Genomic DNA, 15,278 nt, shown 5'->3' on the forward strand with positions numbered 1-15,278 from the left:
CCACAGCCAATGACAATAAGCACTCGGTTGCCTTCCAGCGTCTGTAGCCAATGAGAACGCTCCCGCAGACAAACGGGCGGGGGGTCTGCGACGGCGCGTGGTGCAGATGTCAGAGCGGTAAACAGAAGGCTGTCTGTCCACATTGTTGAGAAACCCGCTGAGAGATTTGAAGGTAAGAGAGGCTTTCAGTGTCTTAGTTCATTTGTGTTTATCTGTTTCTATAATGTTGGCGAAACAAAGGTAACTTCGTCTAGCACCGCAAAGTTATTGTTGTAATAAATCGTGAAAACTGGCATAATGTACGGTCTTATAGGTCTTATTCATTGTAGTCAAATTATGATTACAGACAGTAGCTCGCGCTACGTGAATAGGCCTGCTTATCGTTCGTGCGATGACATGTGATGGTCTTTAGCAAGCTGCAAACTATTAATGAGCATTATCTGCACAATTAGCTCTCATTAGATTAGCATGACAAGTATGCATGCGAGTGTGCTTCGCTGCAGCAGCTCCATCACGTCCCCATGCTCAGGCTATTGATTCAGGAATCATTGCCTACGACTATATATTAGATTAGACACCAATGCCGGCTGCTACAGTCATCTGGCTAACGTTTGCAAGGAGACAGGAGCCGACATGGGCCGTATGGACCGGCCTGGTACCGGGCAGAGAGGTGCTCTCCTCCGCCAGGAGCGCGCATCACTGCAGCACAGTGATTGCTGCTCCAGATGCAATCACATGTCGTGAGGATAATAAAGTGTGAAATAACTCTAAATATGTCTTATATTTTAGATTCCTCAAAGTAGCCACCCTTTGCTTTTTTGTTGTAAAAAAAAAAAAAAATGTTGTTGTTAATAAAATATATAATAATAATATTAAATATATATATATATATAATAACATATTATTATTAACACATATTATATTTAATATTATTATTATATATTTTATTAACAACAAAAAAGCAAAGGGTGGATACTTTGAGGAATTTCACAGTTATTTCACACTTTATTTTAAATACATAATTCCTATGTGTTCATTCATAGTTTTGATGCCTTCAGTGAGAATCTACAATGTACCAAATAGTCATGAAAATAAAGGAAACGCATTGAATGAGAAGGTGTGTCCAAACTTTTGGCCTGTACTGTATGTTTCATTTTTGTGGAAATGTTCTGCCTGTACCCAGATGACATGTCATTAAATTCAGTTGCCAACATTTGTGGCCTAAACTAAAGCTGATAGTTTTGGTTGAGTCTCATAGTGTGGTAACATATTTCACCACTGATCTGTTTCATAGGGATATTTTATGAATTGTATGAAATATATATTTGGTCACATAAGGTTTATCATTACAAAGATGGGACATCAAAGTTATGCTAAGTAACTAATAGTAAATAACAAACGCCATGTGACAAAAGTATTTGGCTTTCTGGTGAACTCTGTCAGTTTGATGATGAATGGCTTTCACTTCTGCGTTTGCACTTTTTCAACACTCATAATCATTAAATGGTCTGTCTGATTACAATGAAACCTCTGTTCACCTCAGGCTCAGCCACACTTCACACAGAGAAGCTGTGATGTTTCCTTTGTTTTATCTCTCTCTCTCTCAAAGACAGGAAGACATCAGTTAAAATTGGCCCACGTGTTAACCTAACCCTGCATCACACACACAGCACATTTCTGTCAGTGTGAATGAACTTCCTTTTCTGGAAGGCTCTGCAACTGACAGCTGCAATGCAAACTAGGGGTGGGCATCGACGATCGATAATTGATCGATAAGGATCTTGGTCGATCACAAAATAAAACATTTGGTCGATCACAAAAAAAAATAAAAAAATTTGCCCACCCCTAATGCCCACCCCTAATGCAAACCACAGTCCATGTAGACTTCATTCCAGGCAGTGTGGAGTATTACACCTCGTTAGCTAAACGTGCAGAGAGCAAGAGAGCAGTCAGGCTGTCTAAACAAAAGGAGAAGCTTAAGCGTTTCCCCTCATCCAGTGCATCCAGCCTGCTGTAACAAGAAACCAAATACTGAGAAGCCTTCAGGCTCAGAGGCTTTGAGTTAATGCATCAGGAGGAGAGGGCTCCCTCACTGCTGCTACTGTTGCTGTTGTTCACAATAACAAGATCTGAATCTACCTGTGGGGTCACGTTGTTTTCACTCTGTGTAAGGGATTTAAACATATATTTTTTATATTTCTATTTTTATATATATGTATATTGTACTTACCGACCGTAACACTTGTTTGTCTCTGACAATCAGATCAATGCAGTATAAAGTAGCACACTGAAGGAATCCTATGTTAAGTGCTTTGCTCATGTATGCCTCTACATTGCATCCCTCTGTTGGATATTTCTGGAATGTTAACATGTTAATTTGCGCTGTTGCACATAAATGCTAGCATTATTCTGCTTGAGCAGCTGTACAGTAAAACGCCTGAGGGGCAGACTCTCTATTTTTGGATGGAGTGGATGGTGAGGGTGAAGTCACACTGGCTGACTCACTGAGCCATCGCTTATAGGCTGAATCTAAATGATGCAATTATAGAATTCCTCTGTGAATGCCCTGATTAGGCCCTGACTATAGGAAATTAAGAGAGCTTGTCGTTGCCGCTTCTGCAAGTAGTCAAATGGCAAACTGCTCACTCACAGGCAAGGCAATGGAACCCCAATGGCACACTGCTGGCTTTTAAAAGTCCAGTGTGTAACATCCACTCTCTCTAAAAGCTTCCTAATGGTTGTCATGAGTCATGACTGCTTAATAAGTAGTGATCAGGGAATGAGACCCCTTGAAAAGAACATTCACGAACACTGTTTTGGTCCTGAAAAAGAATGTCCTACCTGAAACCTGGTTTGTTGTTACTACCGACTACCGAGGGTGTTCTAGGGGAGTCGACGCACCGATTATCACCTTCCCGTCTGGCGGCTACCCCTTCAGAACGCACGCCCATGCAGAAACACAACAGCTAATGTCCGACACTGCAAATCCATTTTGGAGGGATGTATTATTATCATTATGGAGGTTGTTGCTGAATTTAAATGACCAGAGGTGGCAGATTTCCGACAGACACCCTGCTCCTATATGTCAACACAAAGTAGGCCTACTATGTCATTACAATACATTCCCAATGTGCTTTCATGGCAGTTATACTTAGTACACGTAGTAGGGACAGTTAAGGTGCACATTGTTACAGAGGAAATCGGGATAATGTCAAAGCAGTTGGATGTCCAGAAGTGAGATATAGTATTATAATTATGACTTTCAGGCTTTTGCTGCTGTAGGCTATATACATACAGTATTTACCCAGAGAGTAAGCCCTCATAATTAGTCCTAGACTTTGCTTTGGCGACTTTGATTGGGAACATTGTATGGAGGGATCTTTGCGCTGTGGCGTCATCTAACCCAGCAGGATGATAAAGTACACTATTTATTTCTGGGAATGTTATGACAAGGTTATTGCAGAGATTCATTAGATTCAGATCTCTAACATTTTCCAATTGTAAGGGGTTAATTAGAAATGGTGAACCCTGTCAACGCGTGCCATAATTATCACCATATCAATTATTAGCCTGTCTGGCGTGCCCTTGTGATCATGTAGCCTAATTGGTATTTCCATAAACAAAATATACCAAGGATATACACTGCCGAGGGCTATTTTATTATGAACTCGCTGGTCGCTGGAAATCTAATATCTACAGCATATTTCAGTTGGACAGCTGAATTTATCAGATGAGGAATTGATGAATGTCCTTCATTATGAATGGCGAGGTGAAGACTAAATGGCAGTCATTCTTGCCCTGTACTGATTGCATGTATTCATATACGCCAGATGAATGATAAGAATATCCATTACTGATGGCCAGATGGGCCATATTTCCCATGGCACCATTACACATTCGACACAAACACATCGGGCCCCTCTTCTCTCTCCTACACTAGAATTAGCAATGCAGGCTAGCATTGTAGCATGTCCTATGTAGCATATATCCTGTAGCATGTCCGCTATGTAGCATGTCCTACATCCCCTATATGCAGTGGCGATTCTAGAGATTTATACATGGGGTGGCAAAGGGGTGGCAAGCAGATATTTTAGTGTGGCCATAATTTGTGGCCATCTTAATATGTGATTAATATATGTATATTTATCATCCCTTATTGCCTGTTCTACATATAGAACTAGTGTGTGCACACCAGTGTGTATGTGTACAGGTTTCTCTCTTATCCAGTAAATGATTACAAAGACATAGGTTTGTGGGAGAAAAAAACCATTTTATTATCTCTTTCATTCAGAGACAATAAACAAGGAACATGAACAATGCGCGACGGAGTGTGGGCGCGCTGAACTTGATCGTCAGAACAAACATAATAAGAATTACCGTAGTTGGGGGCCTTAGGGATATTTTTGTGCAAATTTGTGTAAAAGCACCAAATTTGGCCCAGATGTAGCTCAGAGTTATGCTCTAATGATTTAGCCAGGGCGCCCGAGCCAACGACCACCGGGGTCGCCATGGCGGCCAAATCAATATGGCCGCTCTCTGAAAAAGGTTTCGGCTATGACTTTTGAACCAAATGAACTAGAAATACAAGCCTGGTGTCTGTTTTATGTTTTTTGACTATTAGAAAAACATTAGAATGCTTATATTCATGATTGGGTGTGCCTGGACCCCTAATTTGCATAATGCATTTTGGGTCAGGTTGATTGGCAAATGTCAATTTCCTTGCTGTGACGTATTGCGTCGGTCTTGCAGGTGTGATGGGTGCCGCCAAATGCATTGTACTTCTGACATTGACATTCTCGGTTGCAGGTTGGCATCTTCTGTATTAGCTGCGCAGGGTTTGAGGAACTCTGGACCATGGAGGACGATATCATTGAACACTCGTAAGGGTTCAGCAACAGATGTTGTGAGACAGTTGGACAGGAAGGAGCCGTCAAATGTGTGGCCTCATTGTAAGCAGTACTTGTGTAAAACCAAGGCAGCCCTCATCAACAGAATTGCCTCATCCTGAGCCAATTGTTCCTCTTAGCCACTTGTTCCTTGTAGGCAGAGGCAGATAGCTGAGGAGATGTTGCTTGAAACACCTGCATTCTTTCATAAGGTTCCTGTAGAGTTGCCGTAATAGGAGATTGTGAAGGAGGATCTGAAACCTCAACCAGGGCAACAATTTGTGCAATAGTTAGATGGTCAAAGGTTGTCCCCCACTCACTGGTAGATGCTTCCCCTTCTGACACCCTGGCCTGGCAGTGTCATGAGATGCTTGCCGTTTTGCTGCATATCGCAACATGAGATAACATTTGGCATGTAGTACACACCTGCTGCGTGCACATCGGAAGCTTGTGTAACTAATCTACCAAGAAGCTAAAAATGTTTACAGGATTCTGCCCAGCTTTTCAGATTGGAATCAACATTATCTGTTACTGCCTTGTGAAGGTCATCCATATCTCCCCCTCACATATGACACAATGAATGCCTCAGGCTTTGGGTTGACATGATCGAAGCTTTTTAGGACTCACTACTAAGGAGGAGCCAACATCATACTTTGGAGCCCTTTTGACACGACAACTACTACAGTAGCTTCTACAGCGTTTGTGATGCATAGCATTATGTGTTTTAAGCGTTGCTGCAATACCTGAACCGTCATTCAACTGATCAATTGTAACATTAACAGAAGAAGGAAGATCATTAGCAATAGCTAAGAAATCTTTTTTTCCCTTTCTAGTGATACAAGTCGTTGTATCTTGGGTCTTTGCAATGGTTCATCAGCATCTCATTGGCAGAGACAGCATAGGTCCCAATTAATGGTGCCGCTACTAGAGGTAGAGGTAGAGGCCATATTGTGATGACATAATACATGACTTACGTGAGATTGAGGAAATTGTAGCCTACATGTTGCCGTTGCAGGAAATAGTAGTTGTAGACAGAAGTAAAACAAGACAATACCTTATTTTCAGCATGTCTCCTATCAATTGAAATGATAAGAATGCATATGACAATGGGCTGTGTTCGTGTAAACAGAAGAAGGCATCAGTCATTGTTATCTTGATAGCTAGCTACTGTAGAATATTACAGGCTGGCTCCACTACCAGCGTTGCGTCACCTCGCCATCGGCGTTGCATTAACTTGACGTTGTACCTGCTCCACTGTCATTTGTCGTATATAAAAATATAGATTTTATAGTATCAGCCGTTCGTCATCCATTTCTGCAACAAGCTTCAAGCACCTGTGGTGATTCACAATTTGCAATAGCTGCGACCAGGCACGAGCTATAGAGTAGTTGGCTACGTGCATTTTCAATCTGGTATCTTCTCTATTAGTGGATTAACCGCTGTGGTGATTTAACTGATGATAAAAAAAGACATCAAGTAGACTACAAACAGAGCGAAACAAGAAAACAACACCAGAATACAACCAATATACAATTATAACCAACAACCAATATAGTAGTTTGCTTCTTCAACCCAGTTAAAGACAATCTTACGTACCCTTCCTGCAACACATTTTCAACATACATGAAAATCTTGTTACAATGACATAAGTTAACTATAATAATTCTAATGTTAGCTAAACAGTAAGTAAAAGCTGTATCTGTTTAGCTAACGATAGCTAGCTAGCTAAATAGCTAGCGAACTTAGCTAAGTGGTAACAGCTGAACTGCAAAAACGTCTTCGCTTCATAACTCAACAAATAATGTTACACTGATGAACAAAACATTAATTCATTTACTAAACATATCCATTAGCTAATGAATTCTAAACGTAATAACATAATTAGTTAAAACCACATTTAACATTACCTGAACAGGCTCCACACGGCACAGCACCAGAGACAGCTCAGCAGGCAAACTCAAATCTCTCACGTGAAATAGGGTGCAACCATTCGGGACGGAGGGTGGAACACTGAGTTTATTTGTCAAACTTGAGAATTTGGGGATTTTACACTGAATTCTAATTTAAAAATAAAAATAAAGATCCAATAATAATAATAATACAACAAATTATATCAGTTGGTCTGTGTAACTGGGGTGGCAAGTAGGGTGGCAGGACTTTTTTCAAGGGTGGCAGGTGCCACCCTTTGCCACCGTGGTAGCTTCGCCACTGCCTACATCCCCTATATGTAGCATATACCATGTAGCATGTGGTCGTTGGGGGTTCGATTCCCGCTGGGACCATATATACTGAAACATTTATGCACTCACTGCAATGTAAGTGGATAAAAAAGTGTCCATTAAATGTCCTATATTATATTATGTCCTCTCTCCCCTGTGTCCCTCACATTAAAGAGGTCACAGGGTCTATCTGCAACTGTGGGCTCCGGAGAGACAGCCAGAACTCCATGTCAAACGGGAGTCTGCAACTTCAATACCGTCTCACGGCCTGAGTCAACGAGGCGTGTGTGGCTCTCTGTCGTACACACAAAGTGATAGACTAATTCCCTGGCTCAGCGCCTGTAATTCGTTTGCTTAATACATGTCGCTGTCGGGCACTATGGTTTAATCCCGGTGAGACCCTGGCGCAGACAGCGTGCGGTAATGGCTTCCGCCCCGGCTTTCTCAGGAGCTGAGCCCCACAGGAACCCCCCACCCCCAGCCGCCCCCCCGCAGGCTCCTCCACCATCGCTACAGGTCACACAGACCAAGGACCGACTCCACCTGTGTTTGGCGCTTTTATCGATGTGAAAACAGAAAATAATGTCTTATGTGTTACTGACCTCGCTACTGTAATACAGGTTCTATGGCAGGGGAGGCTAGTGGAGGTAGACTCATTGTAATGCATGGAAGGGAAGGAGGAATGGTATCAAGCACAGGTCGAAGTGACACCATTCAGATGGTTTGCTTGTGTGGCACAGATCTGATATGTAACATGTAGGTGTAAGCAGTAAATAGCACATTGAATCTGATATTTTCATATCCGATTCAGGCCTCGTTCTCATGCCGGCCTCAATCAGATACGAATCAGATGTGTCATTTAGACTGTGGTCTAAGCAGGCTGGTCGCATACAATGCTCAATTCTGACTTGCACATCATTGAAAATACGACAGTCTTCGCATTTTTATGACGTTTGACGTGAGTGCTCTTTCTTCTCCGCCTTAAAATGTGCGCAATATTTTGCAGACGTCTAAACATACTTAGGAAAGCAATGGCTTTATATTATAATATATATAAAAGAGTTTATAATTTCTGTCTCGTTTGCGTCCATTGCAAGTACCGGCTGTGTTTACTTTCGTTTTTGATGTACGCAAGCGTGTTGCATGCGGGTCGTTTCAAGTGTTACCAGTGTAAGCACAAGTATCAGATATGGGTCATTTGAAAAAGTTGGTGTAAGCAGGCATTCAAAACAATCGGATATAGGCACTAAATCGGAACTAGGCATTACGACCTGCGGTGTAAATGCAGCCTTAGATTCCGTTCCATGCTCCACAACGAGCCCCCGTCCTCCAATTTCTACCCCTACCGGCCTCTCCTGGTCTGTGGCTTGGCTGTACGACAGCAACAGCATGTCAGGTCCTCTCCTGCCTCGCTCCACTCACTGGGGTTGTTTTCCATAGGTTTAACCACGGATGTAACGACTAGCCTCAATGAACCTAGCTGTGCAGCTAATCGGGCTGCTTTAATCACCCAAGCCATTCTGATACAGGCCTGGAGATGAATACTGCAGGCCCTGCTAATGAGCCTAGCTCCACTAAGCCTGTCATGCTGACATGTGATCATGCAGATGATGGAAATGATCACAGGGCCTCAGTATGTCATTATGGGTAATACATCTGCACTGATCAGTGAAGGCTGGTGGAGGTCGAAATTGGAGTGTGTTCCTTATTTTCATTATTTCATTTACAGTGAGCCTGTCCTCCGATTTCTACCTTCACCCTGATACTGATATGCAAGCCTTTTGACTTTGAGTCTTATCGCTGTTACAGGTGGTAAGACCCAGGTCTCAGTTCTAAACGCATCCTGTGTGTGTGTGTGTGTGTGTGTGTGTGTGTGTGTGTGTGTGTGTGTGTGTTTTAACACTAATGGATGGGCTGTTTTGAGGTTCCCAGCTGGTAGTGTGGAGGAGGGCAAACACTTAAGCACCTGGCAGGGACTGGAGCATCACCCCTCCCCTCGGATGGCTGCCTGGCCCAGCGCCAGCGCAGCATCATCACCTCACTCCAGACAGCACTCTCACTCACTCACCTGGGGACAGAGCAGGGACATGTATTGCATGTATGCACCAGGGGAAGTGGTGGAGGATGCGCTCGTTGTAATGCATGGGATGGAATGAGGAATGGTATAAAAGTATGAGTATGCATTGGAGGAGAAGCTCTAGGTTCCTCCCCTTAGCTATTCTCCTCCCATGCTTTTTGAGGATGAAGCAAGTAGAGGACAGAGGAGTCATGTTCCTAACAATTGAGAAAAGGCTTCTGTCATCCATCTTGTTTTCGCTGAGTGTGTGGTGTATGGTTGTAATGCAGCCAGTCAGAATCCGTTTTCAATTAAATGAAAGCGGATGTTGCTGTCATCCGATTGATGGATGATTATATCTATCAGAACTATAGGAGATTCCATTAAGAGTGGGCTAGTCCTTTTGATCGACCATCAATCATGTTTAGTTGAGTTGGTCAGGATCTCCATTAGCTGTTGGCCTCTATTTTGGATCCCTGGAAGAGTAGCCGCTGCATCAACAATATTGTTGTTGATGCCGCAGCAACTCTTTCAGGGATCCAAACCGGAGTCCGTGTCTGGTCTATGTTGATGGACAGTGAGGATAATTCAGGTTCTTAGGGCTCCTAACAGCTCCAACTCATAAAGAACGCTCATAGACAATCAGAGAGTCAGCGTAACACGCTTCATATGGTTGCGTCAGTCGAGGCTGGTGGAAGCGGAGATCAGAGGACGGGCTCAGTAATGGAATGAGGAATGGTATCAAACCAGGCTCATTGTGGTGCACGGAAGACACACCTAGGTTTGATATGTTCCTCATTCCATTCCATGCATCACAATGAGCCCGTACCTCCGATTCTTACCTCCACCAGCCTCCCCCTGTGTTGAAAGCATGTCTGTCTGTGTGTGAGGCACCCTTTATGGCTGTGAGGAGAAGCTGGAGATGTCGTGAGCAGGCTCGAGCTCGGAGAGAGAGGCCAAGAACAGTGGTGCGCAACAGTGGAGTCGCTGAGGTCCCCGGAGGCTGTGGGCTACACTAGGGGTGGGCATCGATGATCGATGATCGATTAATTGATCGATAAGGTCTTGGTCGATCACAAAATATTTTGCTCGATAATCGTTGTTTTTTTAAATTTTTTTTATAATAATAGTAATAATAATGGAAATTAGTTTGTCCACGTTATGTGTGAGAAATGAACTTTGCATTTGCCTTTGCATTGAATTTCGCAACGCAGTACGGCATGACGGAAGTTCCCGTACGTTAGTGTAACCTGACCTCCGGTCAGCGCCATGGCACAGCTCCTCGGGGAGCAATACGCAGCAGGCGCTGCTGCTGACAAGTTTGCACCTTTCTGAGGGAGCCTTCTGCGGGCCTGAACTGCGACCCAACTAGGGATGGACGGTTTTTCGGTTATACCGAAAACCGGGGTTTATAAAAATAGAAACGTTTTTTTTATCAAAACCGTCTGAAACCGTTTTTTTTTTTTTTTTTTTTTTTAATGAAAAAAAAACCTTATTGATTAATCGATAATTGATCGTTAATTCGTTACGATGATCGAACAAAAAATGTTGATCGTTTGCCCACCCCTAGGCTACACACACACTGAGGCGTACATTAACACAATCGGAGGGGAAACTGAGCTGAACACCATCTCTACAAACAACTACAGATAAACAAAAAAAGAGGAAGAAGAGGAGAAAGTCTAGCAAGCGCCTGGAAAGTATAGCCTACCACACGTAGGCTTCTTGGAACAGACCACTGGACCCCTGGCCATGGTACCAGACCACTGGACCACCCCAGGCCATGGTGCTAGTCCACTGGACCACCCCAGGCCATGGTGCTAGACCACTGGACCACCCCAGGCCATGGTGCTAGACCACTGGACCACCCCAGGCCATGGTGCTAGACCACTGGACCACCCCAGGCCATTGTGCTGGACCACTGGAGCACCCCAGGCTGTGGTGCTAGACCACTGGACCTCCCCAGGCTGTGGTGCTAGACCACTGGACCACCCCAGGCCGTGGTGCTAGACCACTGGACCAACCCAGGCTGTGGTGCTAGTCCACTGGACCACCCCAGGCCGTGGTGCTAGACCACTGGACCACCCCAGGCCGTGGTGCTAGACATTTTACATTTACATTTTTGGCACTTAGCAGACGCCTTATTCCAAAGCGACTTACAATCAATACATTTGAATACTAAGCAAGTGAATCATCAATCCACCAGTCGTAGCAGGAAGAGTAATCCAGCTCAGGCCCGAGGCCATTGATAGAAGGAAAAAACGTCTTTTATCACCTTCTTCTAAACCTTTTTTTATTTATTTTTTGGGACACTGGGGAAACAGAGAAACAGTACAAGGGGGGCAATATACGTTTTTAGGGACACAGTAGAGGGGAAAAGCGGGTGAGAGTATTTGGGGAGGTTGAATACCAGCCGGGCAGCAGCATTCTGGATGAGCTGCAGAGGTCTGATGGCGGAGGCGGGGAGCCCAGCCAGGAGTACATTGCAGTAACCCAGTGCCTGGGTCAAGAGTTGCGCTGCCTCTCTGGTGAGGAATGGTCGTATCCTTCTGATGTTGTAAAGGAAGAATCTGCAGGAGCGAGCCGTTGCTGCAATGTTCTCCGCACAGGATAGTCGGTGGTCCAGGATCACTCCAAGGTTCTTGGCTGTCAGGGAGGGGGTTACAGTAGAGTTCTCCACTGTGATGGAGAAGTCTTGGAGAGGGCAGGCTTTCCCGGGGATGAAGAGGAGCTCGGTCTTGTTAAGATTGAGCTTGAGATGGTGGTCAGCCATCCATGTTGAAATATCAGCGAGATATGCAGAGATACGGGTTGCCACGTGTAGATCAGAGGGGGGGAAGGACAGGAAAAGTTGAGTGTCATCTGCGTAGCTGTGGTAGGAGAACCCATGTGAGGAGATTACCGAGCCAAGAGACTTGGTGTAGAGAGAGAACAGTAGGGGCCCTAGGACAGAGCCCTGGGGTACCCCAGTGGTGAGGGTTTGTGGAGAAGACAGCGATTCTCTCCAGGTCACCTGGTAGGAGCGACCCGCCAGGTAGGAAGAAAACCAGGAGTGTGAGGTGCCAGAGATGCCCAATTCTGAGAGGATGGAGAGAAGAATCTGGTGATTGACTGTGTGGAAGGCAGCAGACAGGTCCAGGAGAATGAGAACGGAGGAGAGGGAGGAAGCATGAGCAGAGTGGAGGGCTTCCGTGACAGCAAGGAGAGCAGTCTCAGTGGAGTGCCCAGCCTTGAAGCCGGATTGGTGGGGGTCTAAATGTTCCATCTTCCGGAGATAGTCAGTCAGTTGTTAGTCAGTTGTCGAAGGATGAGGTGAGGGTGGAGGATGCTGCATCAGTGGATAGAAGGGAGAAGGATTCAACAGAGGGTAGGGAGGATAAGACAGAAGAAGAGAGGGCGGTGGGGGACAGGGTACGTAGGTTGCGACGAGAGGGTCTTAAGTGGTTAGGGGCTGACAGGGAAGAGGTGGTTTTGAGGGGAAGGGAGAAGGATATAAAGTGGTGATCAGAAACTGGAAGAGGGGTAATAGTAAGGTTGGAAGTGTGGAAGGATCTGGTGAAGACAAGGTCGAGCTGATTGCCTGCCTTATGAGTCGGAGGAGAGGGGGACAGGGTAAGGCCGAAGGAGAGGAGAAGGTCAAGTACTCCAGATGAGGAGTACTTCTCTGATTGGAAGTTGAAGTCACCTAATAGTACGAGCGGAGTGCCATCATCAGGGAAGGAGCTGAGAAGGCCATACATCTCGCCTAGGAAGTCACCGAGCTGGCCTGGGGGGCGATAGATAAAAAAAACAATGTGGAGTTTGACAGGGGAGGAGACAAAAACAGCATGGAATTCAAAGGAGGATATTGACAGGTGTGACAGGGGAAGGACAGTATGTGACCACTTGGAGATGAGGAGTCCTGTGCCCCCCCCCCCTCGACCAGAGGGTCTAGGGCGGGGGTCGGCAACCTGCGGCTCTAGAGCCGCATGCGGCTCTTTAGCGCCGCCCTAGGGGCTCCCTGGAGCTTTTTCAAAAATGTATGTTTTTTTTTAGTTTAAAAAAAAAAATATGGTTTCTGTAGGAGGACAAACATGACACAAACATTCTTAACGTTTTCCAATGCTGTAAAAATGTGCAGAATAAATATTACATTTCAACATTTCTGTCAACGAAGATTTGCGTCATAGCTGTGGTGCTATTGTTATTGTGTAAAGGCCACCGTAGTCACGGTGCCAGGCAGGTGGCTGTTGCGAACAAACCGGCGGGTGTGTGATGGGCCATGTACAGCGAGGCACGCTCTCTCACTTCCCCTCCCTGAGAGAGTTCAAAGAAGCCCATCACGATCACACACTCAACAGTGATTATTTACAAGGTGCTATCGTTGATATGCAAACTGCATTTGGGAGCAGATTTAGCGAGTTCCGAAAGGAAAAAATGTCACTATCTTTCCCTGTCACGCCCCTGGAGATTGACCCGTCCTTATTGAACACATTCTCAGGAGTAAATCAAGCTGACCTTGAAATGGAAATGGCCGATATAGCTGACAAAGATTTATCGGTGTCCAAGTTCAAAAGTCTGACAGCCGAGCTTGAAGACGTCACTCGCCAGAAAGCCCAGCTTGCCCAAAGCCACAAATGGAGCGAAATTGAAAGCCTCCCAACACCCGAGAAACTTGTGTTTCAAACATGGAATGCTCTTCCTGACAGTTATAGGAACATGAAGAAATATGCATTTGGAGTATTATCCATATTTGGATCAACATACCTGTGCGAGCAGATATTCTCAAACATGAACTAGATCAAATCCAAATACCGCACCCGCCTCACAGATGAGAGCTTGCAGTCCTGCGTGAAGATTAAAGTTACATCTTACATGCCCGATGTTGAGAAGCTGTCCAGTGAGGTCCGAAAACAGAAGTCACATTAAACGGGTAAGAACACAATCCTGTCATAGGCACATATTTAGTAACAAAGTGGCTGTTTTTATAAAGTGATTTCAGATTTTTGTCAGTATATATTTGGAATGACACATAGGGATATTATTGTGTTTTGTTGCTCAGGTCCGAGGATGGCTGCGTTGTATTGTGCGTGTCAAAAGAGAAGAGGATGCTGCTGTGTTTTACCCTTGACTAGTAGTTCTGTTCAGTTCAGTTCTAGCACTGACTTACTTGGCATTGGCAGAAAACTAAAGAGAAGAGGATAATGCACACGAACTTAAACTGTATTATTTAAATGTAATATACTTTACCTTTTCAAAAGGCTGCTGTTTTATTGTTTATAATTGCAGGCTGCGTTTTAACTGCAGGCTGCGTTTTATTGCACTGTTTGCCCAGATAAGGGGGAAAAGAGAAGAGGATTGTAATTGTATTCGACTTATATGTTGTATTCGTATTGTATTATTGAGGGTTGAAGAGGACTGTATTTTATTCCATGAGGAGGTCTGAAATTACAGGAGGCCTATTATGCACGTTCCATTTTGTTGTTGTTTTTTCGAATCCTCAAAATAAAAATCACATCAAAAATGTGATTTATTTATTGTAATTCTATAATTTCATCAATGCAACGAAACATAATACATTAATATTGTAATGGAAGTTAAACTTAAAGCACCGTCGTACAGCAGAGTAGTCACGTGGTGCGTCATTCTCTCCAGGGTGCGCTGCAGCGAAAATAAACATTTAATCATGAATGCTCATTATGTATTTGTAGCCTACCTAGTAATTTTTTTGATAGTAGGCTAATATAGCTAATATAGACACTTACAGCATGTGTTGCCTTCATTATAAGGCTTATATAAGGCTTTAATTTTTTTGCGGCTCCAGACAGATACGTTTTTTGTTTTTTTGGTCCAATATGGCTCTTTCAACATTTTGGGTTGCCGACCCCTGGTCTAGGGGAATGAGAAAAGGAGTAGGCGTCAGAGAGGGCTGCTGGTGTAGCTGTGTTTTCAGGTGTGATCCAGGTCTCAGTGAGAGCGAGGAAATTGAGGGCCATGAGAGATGCATAAGCTGAGATAGCCTCAGCTTTCCAGACCACTGACTGGCAGTTCCAGAGACCGCCCGCGGCAATGAAGTCATGGTCAGTAGAAGAAGGTGGATAGATGAGATTGGAAGGGTTGCGAGGGGGGATGTAGCGT

The sequence above is a fragment of the Nansenia antarctica genome (assembly GCF_963989245.1).
Source record: "Nansenia antarctica genome assembly, chromosome: 15".
NCBI lineage: Eukaryota > Metazoa > Chordata > Actinopteri > Argentiniformes > Microstomatidae > Nansenia > Nansenia antarctica.